Source organism: Ascaphus truei, chromosome 3 (assembly GCF_040206685.1).
Source record: "Ascaphus truei isolate aAscTru1 chromosome 3, aAscTru1.hap1, whole genome shotgun sequence".
Lineage (NCBI taxonomy): Eukaryota > Metazoa > Chordata > Amphibia > Anura > Ascaphidae > Ascaphus > Ascaphus truei.
This window is the reverse complement of record NC_134485.1, coordinates 241,931,959-241,950,438: the sequence shown is the minus strand read 5'-3', so window position 1 is coordinate 241,950,438 and position 18,480 is coordinate 241,931,959. Positions and strand designations below refer to the sequence as shown.

General features: G+C 47.7%; 1 protein-coding gene across 5 annotated transcripts in view; it reads right to left on the bottom strand.

Moving 5' to 3' along the window:
* The window catches only part of RASA3 (RAS p21 protein activator 3), a 257,766-nt gene that overhangs the window by 75,379 nt on the left and 163,907 nt on the right, over window positions 1-18,480 (bottom strand). The window lies entirely within an intron of this gene.

Sequence of the window (18,480 nt, the reverse complement as noted above, 5' to 3'; positions counted from 1 at the left end):
TCCCTCCTCCCCCTCCCCCCCCGAGTACCGTACACATAAGACACCTGACAAATACATACGCTGCTTTCAAAGATATGCATACATTTCTCTTGGCAATTCGCTCACTGGATCCTGATCAATTTGGTCCTGATAATACCACTTAATTTATCATGCCCAACCCCACCTCCCAACATTTGGCTTTATAATAACATTTGGAGTTCAGTTTCTTTATTACTCATGAAATATCTCTCTACTGATACACTTCTATGTTTTTGTCAAAGTCATTTCTCAGTTTGACTCTTCCATTAAATGAACATGTCATGTACACGATGAGCTAATGTGCCACAGAGAGGAAAAAAGGTTAGAGTTTTAGACACTCGCTTTGGCAGAAAACACCCTTGGAGGATACATGCAAAAATAGACCGTCACGATGCATATCCTTAGGCCACTCTAGGGAGTCAAACACGCTAATCCTTTTAAATCTGAGTGAAGTGAAGGAAACCAGTATTATACATCTCTCTCTGCCTGGGAGAGCTGGCGACCGCATCGGAGCAGCAGTAACTGCAGTCAAAAGGGCAGAGCTTTAGTTGGCTCTGCAAACTGCTAGAAAAGACATCACCCTCTCATACCAGGGAAACCTAGCTGGGAACGCCAAAAAAATTGAACACACTCAACTGAAAAACCATTACGTAAATAGCACATAAATTAATGGGGGTAGTGCCACGGTAGTTTTAATTGTGCAGGGTGACTTTTCCAGCCTGTCAGGTGAGGACATTTTATCAAAGGCTTACAGTACATCTATTGCCACTTTTTTTATTCACACTTTGGTGATTTAAGAACATAAATATGATCTCCAAAACAAATTACAGCATAGTTTATTGAAGTGAAACTTCTTTCGTGGCACCTAGTCCTGATAGAGCAAAACTGGATAGACGGGGGGCGAAATGTGAAACGGAAGTGACGTCACGTAATGGACACCGCTCCGCCCACACGTCCCCTGTCGCATGCGGCGGCGGCGATAGCCGCCGGCGCCGCTCCTAATCGCCGCCGCACCCCCCCCCCACACCCCCCTCCCACACACCCCCCCCCCCACCCGACATATGCGGCGGCTATGCGCTCCTAACGGCCCAACTTCGACGACCGCTGCCATGCCGCGCATGCGCAGTTGTGATGGCGCCGCTGACAGACGCCACACATGCGCAGAAGCGGCGTCGTTCCACCCACATGCTCCTCACGCCCATTGGCAGCGGCGCCATTCAGCCCTCCACTGACGCGGGCGTTCGCGGGCCTTGCGCCCGCAGGAAGCGGTGGCACACGGCGCAAACCCGGGCGCAACCCGCGTGGCACAGGGCCTCGGTCACTCATGCCGTGCCGGGCGCATGTACCCGCGCGGGGGTGGGTGTGTGTGTGTGTGTGTGTGTGTGTTCGTGCTCAGAATTTGCCCCTGGCTGCAGCTGGACACATACACACTGACTGACCCACCCACACCCCCCACACACTGACTAACCCACCCACACCCCCCACACACTGACTAACCCACCCACACACCCCCACACACTGACTGACCCCCCCACACCCTGACTGACCCACACACTGACTGACCCCCCCACACCCTGACTGACCCACCCACACACCCCCACACACTGACTGACCCCCCCACACACTGACTGACCCACCCACACCCCCCACACACTGACTAACCCACCCACACCCCCCACACACTGACTAACCCACCCACCCACACACTGACTGACCCACCCACCCACACACCCCCACACACTGACTGACCCACCCACACCCCCCCACACACTGACTGACCCACCCACACCCACCCACTGACTGACCCAACCACACCCCCCCACACACTGACTGACCCCCCCACACACTGACTGACCCACCCACACCCCCCACACACTGACTGACCCACCCACACACCCCCACCCACACACCCCCACACACTGACTGACCCACCCACACACCCCCACACACTGACTGACCCACCCACACCCCCTCACACACTGATTGACCCACCCACACCCCCCACACACTGACTGACCCACCCACACCCCCCCACACTGACTGACCCCCCCCCCCACACTGACTGACCCCCCCCACACTCTGACTGACCCACCCACACCCCCCCACACACTGACTGACCCCCCCACACACCACCACACACTGACTGACCCACCCACACACCCCCACACACTGACTGACCCCCCACACACTGACTGACCCACCCACACACCCCCACACACACTGACTGACCCACCCACACACCACCACACACTGACTGACCCACCCACACACCCCCACACACTGACTGACCCACCCACACACCCCCACACACTGACTGACCCACCCACACACCCCCACACACTGACTGACCCCCCCACACACTGACTAACCCACCCACACCCCCTCGCACACTGACTGACCCACCCACACACCCCCACACACACTGACTGACCCACCCACACACCACCACACACTGACTGACACACACTGACTGACCCCTCCACACCCCCCACACACTGACTGACCCACCCACACCCCCCACACACTGACTGACCCACCCACACACCTCCACACACTGACTGACCCACCCACACCCCCTCACACACTGACTGACCCACCCACACCCCCCACACACTGACTGACCCACCCACACACCCCCACACTGACTGACCCCCCCCACACTGACTGACCCCCCCCCACACTCTGACTGACCCACCCACACCCCCCCACACACTGACTGACCCCCCCACACCACCACACACTGACTGACCCACCCACACACCCCCACACACTGACTGACCCCCCACACACTGACTGACCCACCCACACACCCCCACACACACTGACTGACCCACCCACACACCACCACACACTGACTGACCCACCCCCACCCCCCCACACACTGACTGACCCCTCCACACACTGACTGACCCCCCCACACACCCCCACACACTGACTGACCCACCCACACACCCCCACACACTGACTGACCCCCCCACACACTGACTAACCCACCCACACCCCCCCGCACACTGACTGACCCACCCCCACACCTCCACCCACACCCCCACCCACACGCACACTGACTCACATACACACACACTGACCCACCCTGACTGAAACACACACACACACGCACTGATTGACACACACACACACACACACACACACACACACACACACACACTGACTGACACACATACACACACTGACTCCCATATACACACTGACTGACACACATACACACACTGACTGACACAGATACACACACTGACTGACACACATACACACACACACACACACACTGACTGACACACATACACCCACACTGACTGACACACATACACACACACACACACACTGACTGACACACACACACACACACACACTGACTGACACACACACACTGACTGACACAGATACACATACACACTGACAGACACAGATACACATACACACTGACAGACACAGATACACATACACACTGACTGACACACATACACACACACACACACACACACACTGACTGACACACATACACACACACTGACTGACACACACACACACACTGACTGACACACATACACACAAGGAATTCACACTTAGTGCAAATAGCTAATACAGGGGATGTGTGCCGAGCACGCGCATTATAAGTCAAATTTATTTGCGTTTTGTCACTGAAATTGTATTTTGATTTTTTAATTAAAACATCACCAATACAAATACAATTTCTGTGACAAAAGTCAAAGAAGTTTCACTTACTATGCGCGTGCACAGCACACACAGCTTTTTTTTTATAGCGCTATAAATGGGAGTCATGTGCAATATCTATCTATCTCTTGAAAAAGGGTAATTTAGTTTAACTCTTTGGCTGAAGCATGACCGTTAGCAGGTCCTAACACTACCTGGGTTAAAATTCTTATTTACCTGTATAATTACAGGAAGAATGACCTGCATAGGATCTGTCGCAACCCAGCAAAATTAAACTGACCTGCAACTTAAAAGTAGCTTTGGGCATCTGTTTGTTTTTTGTTGTATACATTTAGCCACGCCCACTAGCACTCCTTTTGACACTTGTATACATACATATATACATGCGCGGTTGCCTTGGAGATCGCGGACACCGTGTGAACTCTTAGAGTGGTGGAATGAACTCACGCACATGCGCGGTTGCTATGTCAACCAAGGAAAGTATACGGAACTCAGGGAGAAGCCTACCAGTGACAGACATATCTCTTGAAACAGGGTCAGGTGACCGGGCTAAACCTATAGGAATCGGGCAGCATGAGTTCAGCGGATTCTCCCTGATTATATGCTTCTTCACCTGTATCTGCGCGTGGTAATGATGTTTTTAATTAGTAGATGTGGTTTATGTCACAGGGGTGCTGGGTATTTAAGGTCACTGACAGTCACTTGCTCTCTGCACCCCCCGGAGGAAGATCCCCCAGAGGGATCGAAACGTTGGAGTTTTGTGCTATGTTTAATACATAAGTTTTGACTTTAACCCTCTGAGTGCTGTCGCCTCCTTGCCACTTCTGGTAATGTATACCTCTATTTGATTTTAAGGGACGTGCACCAGGTAACCATTTACATCTATATAGGAGTGCCAGTGATTTTCTATCATACACACACACACACACACAGTTGGTGTCGCAATCAAAACCATCCCCCATAAATCAAAATAAATCACTAGGCCAGATGTAGGGGTTAAATTTACCCTATGGCGGTGCTAACACCCCAATATGATATACGAACACAAAAAGAAAAAAAGAGGGTTTGTTGAAAGCACACGAAAAATATGTGAAAGTACAAAATGGATTTTATTAGCAATACAAAACAAAAATAATATTAAAATATACCTAAACACATACTAAATGAACACTGCTGAACCAAAGAATACACAATAAAAATGTAGGGACCCAAAATATGTAACATGCAAAATACATAGGTATGATAATGCAAATCCAGGGGAAAATAATTTCCCCTGGAAATGCAATGGAGATCAACCGATCAGCAACACATGATGATAATACAGAAAAAAAAACAATATCTACACAAACCCAAGTAAACACAGAAAAAAGAGCAACAATGAAAATATAATGAATGAATACCCTAGATACTGTGTAGCCAGAAGGTGGTGGCTAAACCCTGGCAGTTATAATAAAGAGCCAGAGAAAGACAGAAAATAAATGTCTAAAATATGCAGAGGTGGGGTCCCCTCAAAGACTAAAATGGAAACAATGAGTCAGCAGAGAAAACAAGGGAGAAAAACATGAGAAAATAACTCCCTAATGCCACAGCTAGGTGTAACTGATATAAGCTGTGGCAGACAAAAATGATAGTGTCCCAAAGGCTACCGTGGAGCAAGGAAATGTCCAGATACTTGCTATGACGCTGCACCAGACAGCTCCCGGAAGAAGCCTTACGGCGAAACGGCCGTTGGAGCATCTATACCACCCACCATCCTGTGTCCCACCGCTGCACCGTGCTGACCATCTCGTTGTTTGGAGCTTTACTGCTGATGCTGTTTTGTCCGGTCTCTGTGACTGCTGAATGATTGCTGCCTGATGCTAACAGTGAGCGGGATGCCGGGGGCTTGCATTGCCTCTTACTTACCTCTGTCTTGGACTCCCCTTCTCCTCTGGATGTCTGGTGCAGCGTCATAGCAAGTATCTGGACATTTCCTTGCTCCACGGTAGCCTTTGGGACACTATCATTTTTGTCTGCCACAGCTTATATCAGTTACACCTAGCTGTGGCATTAGGGAGTTTTTTCTCATGTTTTTCTCCCTTGTTTTCTCTGCTGACTCATTGTTTCCATTTTAGTCTTTGAGGGGACCCCACCTCTGCATATTTTAGACATTTATTTTCTGTCTTTCTCTGGCTCTTTATTATAACTGCCAGGGTTTAGCCACCACCTTCTGGCTACACAGCATCTAGGGCAGCGGTGCGCAAAGTGGGGGGCGCGACCCCCAGGGGGGGCGGGAGATTGTGCTGGGGGGGCGCGGGCAGTTGCAGAGGCCCCGTGCTCTTCCCCCAGGCATTTAAATTAAATGCCGGGGGATCGCGTGAGGCCCCTGCAACTGTTTACTTACCGGGATTCAGCCGTCTGTGTTGCGTCACCATGGCAACGCGGCGTCAATAGACGCCGCGGCACCATGTGACCTGACGTCACACGCCCACGCAGCGTCATCTGACGCGGCTGAAGGAAGCCAGGGGGGCGCGAGAGCCGGGGCAGAGAGACAGGGGGGCGCAGCTCAAAAAGTTTGCGCTCCCCTGATCTAGGGTATTCTTTCATTATATTTTCATTGTTGCTCTTTTTTCTGTGTTTACTTGGGTTTGTGTAGATATTGGTTTTTTTTCTGTATTATCATCATGTGTTGCTGATCGGTTGATCTCCATTGCATTTCCAGGGGAAATTATTTTCCCCTGGATTTGCATTATCATACCTATGTATTTTGCATGTTGCATATTTTGGGTCCCTACATTTTTATTGTGTATTCTTTGGTTCAGCAGTGTTCATTTAGTATGTGTTTAGGTATATTTTAATATTATTTTTGTTTTGTATTGCTTATAAAATCCATTATGTACTTTCACATATTTTTCGTGTGCTTTCAACAAACCTTCTTTTTTTCTTTTTGTGTTCGTATACATATACATATATATACATATATACATACACACACTATATATATATATATATATATATACATACACACATATATATATATATATATATATATATATATATATATATATATGTAATGTTTTGGGATTCTCAGAACTTGTTGGGTATCTGTGTGTCTATTAACAGTGAACAGAAAGCCTGTGAAGTACAGCAGGGCCACAGTCATGCGGCAGGTTCCGTTCCAAGGACCCGGCAGAAAGCTAAAATCGCCGGAAAGCGGATCCGGCGATTTTTGTTATGTGCGCATGCGCAGACCAGCAATGTGCCGTACTACGCATGCGCAACTTCGACAAAGCCTCTCATTCTGTGCATGCGCGACCCCGGACCGGCCCGTTCTGCGCATGCGCGACCCCGGACCAGCCCGTTCTGCGCATGCTCGACATCACACCGGCCCGTTTTGCGCATGCGCAACAATGGCGGCCCCCTTCTCGGTACCGCCGAAAAGCAGGGTGCCGAGAAGCGGGGCCTTCCTGTATTGCACTTCTTAACAAACATCTGCAATAAGCAGATCCCCAATGTTCAGTATGTATCATGTCATTCTGTTCATCCCCTAACCGCTGGAGCACTGCAGAGCATCGAGTAGCAAATAGCACAGGGAGGCCTCTGTTTGAAAACAAAGACAATCTAGCTAGACACAGAACAGATGCTGCGCAAAGCTCCATCTCCTTACGAAGGAATCATGTGAAGATGCATTACTCATTTCCTGATGCTTTAGCTCAGAGCTAAACAACTGTACTGTGGCTCCATTGGCTCCACAGTCATCAATTGCACCAGTCTCGTGAGAATCAGTCCACAGAAATTGCATGTCTCAACGGCTCAATCACGGGCTCTCCAAGGGCCGCATCGAGCTGTGCTGGTGCTGCTCCAAGTACAGCAATGCAAAGAACAGAATATAAGACAACTACTTTGGAGAGAATTGTCTTTGTTATGCAATAAAGAAGCTGAAATGCGCAACCCAACTTTACCTCTGTAAATATGCAATTCTGTAAAAAGTTACTAACTGAATATCGGAGGAGGATGCTACTAAAAAGCACCTTAAAGTAATAAAAATAAATAAACTAGAAACTGCCGTGGAAAGAAAAATAAATGAATCAATAGCTTCAAAGGGATAGAACTAACTTCACAGTAAAGAAGGGGCAACATATCCTGTTACACATTGCCTCATTGATTCTCCATTTTATTTCTTTATAAAGACAGCCATACACTGCCAATCCCTCCAACACACTGCCGATCCCCCCCAACACACTGCCGATCCCCCCCAACACACTGCCGATCCCCCCCAACACACTGCCGACCCCCCCAACACACTGCCGATCCCCCCCAACACACTGCCGATCCCCCCCAACACACTGCCGACCCCCCCAACACACTGCCGATCCCACCCAACACACAGCGTGTTGAGTATCTTTGTCCATAACAAGATCTAGCTTTGAACCTCTAGTTCTTCCAGCAGTGACCGGGGTGTCTCACTTCCAAGCTGTCTGGTGGAACTGAAGTGTATGGGCCCTGGAGTTTGGACTGCAGAGCTTATGCATTTGCAAGGTCTGTTGTCATCCCTAAATTTAGCCAGTTAGTCAGCCAAACAATGTATGGTTTGTGACAGCAGAGACAGGCAAGGATATGATTTCACCCATGAAGGGAGTAAACTAAAGTGGTTTCATGCAGTGGGCAATATGACCAAAATGCTGAGCTTAACTCTTTCACAGACAGAGGCCAGCAGGACAGTTCAAGTGATTAAAGGTATCCATCCCATAGCAAAATCCTGTAAGAACAGAGATATATATTTTGTTTATACTGGTTTATAAATTAATATTCCTGTTTGTGTTACTTAGGATCATTATACCCTATGATGGACAAAATGCAGCTGCAACTTCAAAGACTGACAGTTTATTATTATTTATTTTGTTTTTAAATCAGAAGGATCGCTTGGCAGAAATTGTATCATTGTCAATATTTCTCCAAAGTATGCATCTAAATATTGTAGCGGAAGTACCAGAAAATATTCACAATGCCATAAAGCAGGGGGAGGGGGTTAAAAAAATAACATTTACATGTATGTACATACACGTGTATGTGTATGCACATTTAACCCCTACGGTGAAAAAATGGCATATAACACATTGCTCTGCTTTATACCAAGCAAGACTGCAAATCAGAAGAGACTGTCTGATCTACGAGACAGACTTTTCAACAGTAGGCAATGCAGATAGACAGCCCACAAATGGTTAAGTTGTACTATGTTAGTTTACCACCACAAAGTGAAGGAGTTGAATAAACTGACTCAAAAGGGATGGTTACCTTGTCTAACCCCAATAGAGGAGGAGGGGGGAAGCAGCCAGTCCTCAGACAGACAATTCAGTTACAGCTGCAAAACACCGGATTACATTCAGTTACAGGGCCGCGTGTGCCTCAAACAGTATGTGCTAATGTGCTCAGTATTTAATTCACTCAGGCCCCTGTGTAAACAGCATTCTGCAGACAGTGTCAAGTAGTGCCTGCAGGTGAACCACCAGCTCAATTACATTTCTCCCAACCCATAAGTGTCCTGAGAGGAAACCCATTTTCCAGTGCTCATCAGAGCAAAAAAGATCATGGCTCAAGCACACATACTAGACTAACGCTCCTTCCCTCTGTGTTTAATAGACGCAGGTCCTGCACAGCATAATCACAGCTCGGTAAAATGCATGCGTGGGGCTTTGGTTCCCTATTGGATAAATGTGACACACACTGTCCCAAGTTAAACCATCTTCGTGACCTTCGTGTGAGAAGCACCGATTCTGTGCAATTTCTATATTACAAATATTAAAAACAAAAGTCACTTCAATGGTAGGATGAGCCTGTGAGAGCACAGAAGACTTTATTGCCAGAGAATGTTAAATCAGATGGTTCCATGCGGGAGGGTGTTGAATGCAAACGTATTGCAAGACTGAAGGAGGTAGTCACGATTAATCACTAACTGAGGGCCTAGATCTCTTTATACTGCTTTATCCTTTAGGAGTTAAAGAGAGCAGGATTGTTAGCCTTGGAAAGATATGGGTTACTGTGACTATGAAGGGGTCCCCAGACCACCAATTAAAGCATTATGTCCAGCTGGGGTTGGGGCTGCCCCCCTCCCCGCGTCATAAAAGGTGACTGAAGTGTCAGTTCTGCAGTCCAGAGCTGGCTGCAGTCCTGAAAATGTATAATACAGTGTGTGAAATGTGCCCCTGAGCTATATTGGGGAATTGTGAGTGTCAGCTCTTCAACCCAATTGTGGTATATAACTGTTGGTAAAATAAAGATGTATGTGGTTTTACTGTTCCAGGAGTGCCAGCCAGCGGGGATGTGCAGGGCGTGAGTTTCAGGGGTGACTTTACGGTAAAATGTTATCAGGGTGTGTTTGGGTAGACAGGGGCCACTGTTGTGGGTTACCCCGAAACATGTACTCAGGAATCCCCTCAGATTCCTGAGGACATGAGTAACATAGACCACCGGACAAAATCCTTCCTAGAACGCAGTTTGCAGCTCACCGCCAAATCCCCCTGCTTCAGCACAAACCAGGACAATAAAACCGGGCAGGGAACTGAATTACATTAAAGGTTCTCGGAATATGCCCAAACCCCAGACCCCCGTGTGGGGTTCAGTACATCTCTCACCAGGGATATGGTGAAGAGAGTTATAGGGGTTTTAAGTTAAAATGAAGAATGTCAGCTCTGCAACCCAGCAAGGGTGGTGATACTGCAAATGTATTAAAAATGCCTGTGTCTCTCCCCCCAGGATTAAGGGGCGAGGGTAATGTTATGTATCAGCTGTATGTCAGGTAACAGGGTTCCCCTGAGTCATAGTGGGCAAAAGTATTATAAAAAATGGATGCATTAAAGCTACCCTAGTTTATCTGTGTTGACATTATATACAGAAGGGGATTCTCTTTCATTCAGTCCAGAACAGGAGATGACACTTAGGGTGTGTAATACTGGGCTTTGAAATGCTTAGCAGGAAACCTCGGGAGGAAGCAATGCATAATTTAGACTTCTGAGCACCCCTGCTGACTTGGTCCCCCTGTGTCTGGGACTGTTAAGTGGGAGGGGGAGAGTTGAACAGTTTGTCCTGACAGATGTCCAGGTAAGTAGCCTTGGCTAGGTATGCTAAGCGGCTGAAGTTTGAAGTTTGCACATGCTCGCAGCATACATTGAAGCTTCTGCCAGGCTACCTGAAGTTCTGGCAGAGCGTGCCTATAGGTGAGATTAGTAATTCCCATGCAGTGGTTGGCTGCATAGCATAAGGATAGGCTTTCTGTGTCTATAAAGATTTGTGCAGCCAATCAGAGATCAGTTCCATCTAAGAGTTCCATCTTGTAAGAAGTTCCATCTGATTCATCTAAGCTACAGTGGGTGGTACAGAGACTATTTCATTGCAACTAAAGATTTGTATCCAGCTTCCAGTATTCGTAAGGACTAAGGATTAAGGATTTGCCAACTAATCCTGCATTGGGAAAATGAAAAGTTTACTTTTGGCGAAGATACAGGGGTTGCCGCTAGCACCCCTAGCCACAGACACGGCTCTTTTTGCGCATCAACCCCACGTCTGAGAATTGATGCCTAGAGACTTGATTTCTCTGGATTTCGTTCCGTGGACATTTTATTTAGTTTTGCCCCATCCCAGTAAGTGTGTTATTCGTGATAATTTTGTAATTCAAGCTGTGTGTGTTCTTTATGTGAATAAATCACAATTTATTTTATCACCCGTTTTATTCAATCAAGGATCCAGACATTAATGTGTTAATAAGCTTGGTCTACCGTTACAGTTACTAACCATCCTAACCGGAGGAATATTTTTTGATTGTCAGACATTCTCAGTGCCCCAGTTTCACCATAATTCCAGATAATCCCAATATATAAGCAAACAGACAGATCAAAGACTCCACTGACTAAATCCAGGAAGGAAGTATTGTTTGACCAGAATAGACTGGGAATTAGAGTAAGATATGTTCCGTTGTTGCTGATTAAATATACTCATATATTTCATATCTGGTAACCAATGGTTATAGAAAAAAACTTGCACAACATAATTATGTGCACAAATTTAGTACTGGGTGCAACCTGGGAGGCAACTGGAAATAGTGAAAGTGTACTGAAAACATACACCAAAACGAAATCCTGTGTGGTGCACACCACAAAATCATAAACTGCAAGATAATTAATAATAATTGAATCATTAACTTTTATTAAACTGTGGTACAGATATAATGTACCTTAAAATAGGGTAAAATCTAAAACATGACCCCCCAAAAAACCCACAACACAAGACTAAAATTAAAACTAAAAAGGTTAACCCCTGCAGGCTTGTCTGTCCAATTGCTGGTATAACTCCTTCAGTAGGACGTTGCATATATCTTGGAGGGTGCTACTTTATGAGTAATGCTACAAATAGGCACAGTAATTATTAGATGGTGGTGAATTTGGCTCGATGAGCTATAGAACTCATAAATCAACAGCCTTCAACAGTGGACTGCAGCCAGCACCCACAAGGATGGCCACTACTTAGACCTGGTTTTCACTAAAAACTTCTCTCTCTCCGATTTCTCCATTTCCTCTCTCTGACTATCACCTCATCTCATTCTCTCTATCGCACTTCTCCCTTTCTCCACCTCCATCTATCCCCCGGTTCTGCAGAAACCTGCGCTCTATTCACTTACCTGACTTTGAGTCCACTTTACGCTCCTCCCTCTCCTCTCTCAGATCTGCTACAGACCCTGACAACCTGGACAGGAACTACAACTCTGCCTTGTCCTCCTCTCTTGATCTACATGCCCCGCTTTCTCTCTGCCGCCCTCGCCCTTCTAACCCTAGACCCTGGCTAAATCCCCACACGCGCATGCTGTGTTCCTCCACTCGTTCCTCTGAAGGAAATCTCACATTCTCGCAGACTTCCTTAAATACAAATTTATGCTATCCTGTTTCAATTCTGCCCTCTCGCAAGCTAAACAAGCCTACTTTTCTTCACTAATCAACATGCACAAGTATAACCCACGCCGACTGTTCTGTCTTTGATACTCAAACCACCCTCAGCTGCCTCTCCTTAATCCATCTCCGCTCAGGACTTTGCTGACTATTTTAAGGAAAAGGTGGAATCCATACATCAGAACATCCCCTCTGTTTCTTCCTCCCATCCTACACCTCTTCCTAACTTTCTTCCTGCCTTACTTGACTCTTTTTCCACTGTCTCGGAGGAGGATGTGTCGCTGTTGATCGCCTCTTCTCCCTCTACCACTTGCCCTCTTGACCCCATTTTCTCCCATCTCCTAAAACCTCTTGCCCCTACTATAATCCCTACGCTCACACACATTTTTAACTCCTCCCTCTGCTCTGGAACCTTTCCCTCCTTCAAACATGCAACAGTCATACCATTACTCAAAAACAGCAAACTTGACCCTACCTGTCTTTCTAACTATCGACCTGTCTCCCTCCTGCCTTTTGCCTCCAAACTCCTTGAACGTCTTGTATTCTCTCGCTTGCTACATTTTCTCAACACCTATTCTCTCCTAGACCCTCTACAATCTGGCTTCCGCACTGCTCACTCCATGGAAACAGCCCTCACTAAAATAACTGACGACCTCTATGCTGCCAAAGACATAGGTCATTACACTCTGCTCATATTACTCGACCTCTCTGCAGCATTTGACACCGTGGACCACCCTCTTCTCCTTCACATTCTCCATACTCTTGGTATTCGGAACAAAGCTCTATCCTGGATCTCATCCTACCTCTCCCATCGTACTTTCAGTGTCTCTTCTGCTAACACCTCCTCCTCCTATATTGATCTCTCTGCGGGGTACCCCAGGGCTCTGTCCTGGGACCTCTTCTCTTTTCTCTGTACACACTCTCTCTAGGTGACCTAATAACATCTTTTGGGTTTAATTATCACCTCTATGCTGACGACACACAAATATACTTTTCAACACCTGACCTTACACCTGCTGTACAAACCAAAGTTTCTGAATGTCTCTCTGCTATATCATCCTGGATGGCCCTCCACCGCCTTAAACTCAACATGGCTAAAACAGAGCTCCTCATACTTCCTCCCAAACCTGGCCCTACTACCTCCTTCCACATTACTGTTGGAACTACGATCATTCACCCAGTAGCCCAAGCACGGTGCCTAGGGGTCACACTCTACTCCTCTCTCACTTTCGCCCCTCACATTCAAAACATTTCTAAAACCTGTCGCTTTTTCCTCCGCAATATAACAAAGATACACCCTTTCCTCTGTTGCTCGACTGCTAAAACTCTGACTCAGGCCCTCATTCTCTCCCGTCTTGATTACTGTAACCTCCTGCTGTCCGGCCTTCCTGCCTCTCACCTGTCTCCCCTACAATCTATCCTAAACGCTGCTGCCAGAATCACTCTACTCTTTCCGAGATCTGTCTCAGCAACTCCCCTCATGAAATCCCTCTCCTGGCTTCCGATCAAATCCCGCATCTCACACTCCATTCTTCTCACTTTTAAAGCTTTACACTCTTCTGCCCCTCCTTACATCTCAGCCCTAATTTCTCATTATGCACCATCCAGACTCTTGCGTTCTTCTCAAGGATGTCTTCTTTCTACCCCCTTTGTATCTAAAGCCCTCTCCCGCCTTAAACCTTTCTCACTTTCTGCCCCGCACCTCTGGAATGCCCTTCCCCTCAATACCCAACTAGCACCCTCTCTATCCTCCTTTAAGACCAACCTTAAGACACATTTGCTAAAAGAAGCCTATGAATAGCACTGGATAATTTTGGTCACGATACATAAAGCTTGGCCCCCTGCAGACGCACTTACCAGAACTCCCTCCTACTGTCTCTGTACGTTCTCCCTACCTACCAATTAGACTGTAAGCTCCTCGGGGCAGGGACTCCTCTTCCTTAATGTTACTTTTATGTCTAAAGCACTTATTCCCACGATCTGTTATTTATATTATCTGTTATTTATTTGATTACCAAGTGTATTTCTACTGTGAAGCGCTACCTACATTAATAGCGCTATATAAATAAAGACATACAATACAATAACTATTGTGATATAGCAGAATGTTATAGATACTGTATGACAATCATTCTTATTGCGGAAAAGATATTAAGCACCTTAGAGTCAGCTACTCTGTTGGTGATTGTGACAGAGTGAAGTCAACTCCTATCAGTTACGCCTGGGAGACATATGTCTGAGTGCTTCATCCAGCACTCATAAGGGTTAACTCAGGTGGAAGTTAGGTAGTCAGGATGTAATCTGACACCTGAGAGCCAGCAAGGTAGAAAAGGATGTTGTTACTAGCAGTAGCTGGCTCTCTCTCAGACCAGAGCACACGGATAGATGTGCTGCTAGACAGACGGATACAGCACACTACTTACTGCAACCAAAGTAAGAATTGTTCCTTTGTTTTTCTGACTGCTTAAAAGACTCTTAAGGTTTGGTTATGGTTTAGCCAGCCTGCTAGATAGGCCTGCTGTGTTAGTCAGTTTCTCCCATTGTGGAGCAGGATTTGCTTTGTTTAAAGGGACAGTGTACCCGCATGTTATGTTGCTGTGGAGAAATAAAGCCACTGAACGTTTTCATTTACCCTGAAACTACACGTGTGGACTGTTCCCTGACCTCGGCTACAGGCCGTCCTGCCACAAGTGGTGTCAGAAGTGGGAAGTCAGATGGCCCCTGTATCTGAAGGGCCACACAGAATTTTTTTTTTTTTTTTTTAAATGGAGACAATTTTTTCTCAGTTCCTTGAGCAACAGCTCCAGCTAGCAGAGAAGCAAGCAGAGCGACAGGCCCAGCAAGATGAGCGACAAGCCCAGCGAGATGAGCAACAGGCCCGGCTAGAGGAAAAGCTACTCCAATTGCTGGCTGAAGGGCCAGCCCCAGGCAGACCAGGGATTCCAAATAACCCACCGGTGATGCTGCCTAAAATGAAGCCAACCGAAGACCCAGAGGCATTTCTCCTCACTTTTGAAAGGGTAGCCACGGCCCACGGCTGGACAGTTGATCGCTGGGTAACGACTCTGGCTTCACTCCTCATAGGGGAAGCTCAAGCAGCCTACCAGGCTCTTCCAGCGGACGAGGCCATGGACTATCAGAAACTAAAGGCTGCTATTCTGGATCGCCTAGGCCTCACGCCAGAGACCTACCGACAGCGGTTGCGGACAGTCAAATATACAAACAGAGACAGACCCCGGGTCGTAGCCCACCGCTTAGTAGACTTATGTACCAGGTGGATACAACCGGAAAAACATACCAAGGCAGAGATCCTTGAACAGTTTGTGCTCGAGCAGTTCATACAGATACTGCCCCCCTCCTCCCGCTCCTGGGTAAAAAGACACGCTGCATTTTCCCTGGAGTCAGCAGTCCGCTTGGTGGAAAACTTCCTGGGCGACGACACCCAACAGGATAGCTGGGAACGGCCGGTGCAAACACCAGTTGCTTCCAGTGATGCTAGAGGCAGGAGAGCAGACAATCGAGGGGTCTACAACCCGCCAGCTCGAGAGATCCAGTCAACCCGATCGGAAGACCCTTTCCCATCTCGGAGGGTTCCTGGTACAAACGCCCGCAGAGACGCCCGTCCCGGGTCCGAGGCCACTGGATCACTCAAGGGAGGCTGCCACCCACAGTATTCCCCGAGAACCTGGACTCCTGTCACCCACCCGGTGGAGAGGATAACCCCACCAACCAGAAGGGAGGATCCCATCCAACAGCGGAGAGGTCCAAACACCGAGCCCCGTCGAGAGCTTCCGCTGACGACCGAGGTTGTGGACTCAGGAGATGATGTGATGGACTGTTCATATGGCAGAACCACTGCCACAGCTTGTCTCAGAGGGGACCACAATCCGTGGTTACTCCCAGCATCTCTGGAGGGGACAAAAGTAAACGCCATGCTGGACTCGGGCTCTGGAAAAACTCTGATCCTAGAGGGCCTAATTCCAAGCAATAGACTATCTTATGACTCTCCTTGGAATATCGAGTGTATCCATGGGGATACAAAGAGATACCCGACGCGAACGTTCTACTGCGTATCCAGGATCAAGAGGCTAGCCTACTAGTGGGAGTTGCTCCCTGGCTACCTACTCCTGTTCTACTTGGCCGAGACTGGCCCTACCTCGAAACATTGTTGGCTCCTACTCCTACGGAGCCTACTTCTCTGGTACCGGAGAAGCCCGGAGACTTGTTCCCTTTTTCCCCAGAGATTTTTCCCCGTAGACACCATGTCCCAAAGACACGTAAACAGAGACGTGCGGAAAAAGAGGACTGGTTAAGAAAGGCTGGGACTCTTGGTAACATTAGTCAGCCCAAATGGCCGGGGATGACCAGGGTGGGGAACAGATAGATACGGGAATGTTGCCAGACCTGGATCTTCCTGACTTCCGTCAGAGGCAGAGGGAGGACCCAGCTCTGGCTAGACAATATGAGAAGGTGGAACCGGTCAACAACAAGATAATGGATGAACAAGGTGTAAAAGTGTTCCCACATTTTGAACTGTTGAATGACATCCTATATCGTGTGAATAAGGTTACACAAACAGGGGAGGTCATTCGTCAGATGCTAGTCCCTAAAGGGTTAATTAAAACAGTGTTCACCCTAGCCCATACTCTCCCATGGGGTGGTCATTTGGGCAGAGATAAGACCACGGACCGCATCTCGTCCCGGTTTTACTGGCCAGGCATACATGGTGACATCATGAAACTATGTGAGACATGTCCTGAATGCCAGTTAACTAGCCAAAAAGGACAGTATCCGGCTCCCTTGGTTCCTCTGCCCTTGGTAGCCGTCCTATTCGAGAGAATTGGGGTAGATCTGGTCGGACCTTTAGAACACTCTGCGAAGGGACATAAATTTATACTCGTTGTAGATTATGCCACCAGATATCCTGAGGCCTTCCCTCTGAGATCAGCCACTACTAAACAGGTTGCTCACAGGCTGTTAGAACTGTTTTCTAGGGTAGGACTTCCCCAAGTAATGTTAACTGACCAGGGAACAAATTTCATGGCAAAGTTAATGCAGGATGTCCTGAAGTTATTGGAGGTAAAATCCGTCCAGACCTCGGTCTACCATCCTCAGACTGATGGATTGGTAGAGAGGTTTAATCGTACTTTAAAAAACCATGCTTAGGAAGTTTGTGGACACTGAAAAGCGAGCTTGGGATGAACTTCTCCCTTTCCTGTTGTTTGCGGTACGAGAAGTTCCCCAATCATCCACAGGCTTCTCCCCGTTTGAGCTCCTATATGGACGCCAACCTCGGGGTATTCTCGACCTACTGAAGGAATCCTGGGAGGAGGAGCCTTCCCCCTCCAAGAATACCCTTCAGTATGTCATAGACCTTAGAAACCGCCTAGACATGATAAGTCGGTTTGCTAAGGAAATCCTCAAATCTGCCCAAGAACGTCAAGAGAGGCAGTACAACCAAAAAGCTCGCTTGAGGGTCTTCCAACCTGGGGACCAAGTGATGCTACTACTACCGACATCAGAGAGTAAACTGCTTGCGAAGTGGCAGGGTCCTTTCCAAGTTCTCCGCCGCACCGGGGAGGTGAACTATGAGATCTCTCAACCAGGGTCCAGGAAGGGTAAACAAATCTACCACGTGAACCTCCTGAAACCCTGGAAAACGATGAGATCGCTGTTCATTCATCCTCGGGAAGGAGAGACGGATTTGGGTCCACAGCTTCCAAAGGGTAGTACGTACAATGACCATTAGGTTCCCATGGGAGGGCAGTTAACAACGGAACAAAGTTTGTTTGAAAAGGTACCCAGGCGCTATCTCTATAGGCGTATTGAAGATGTAAAGATGTAAAAAAATGTGGGT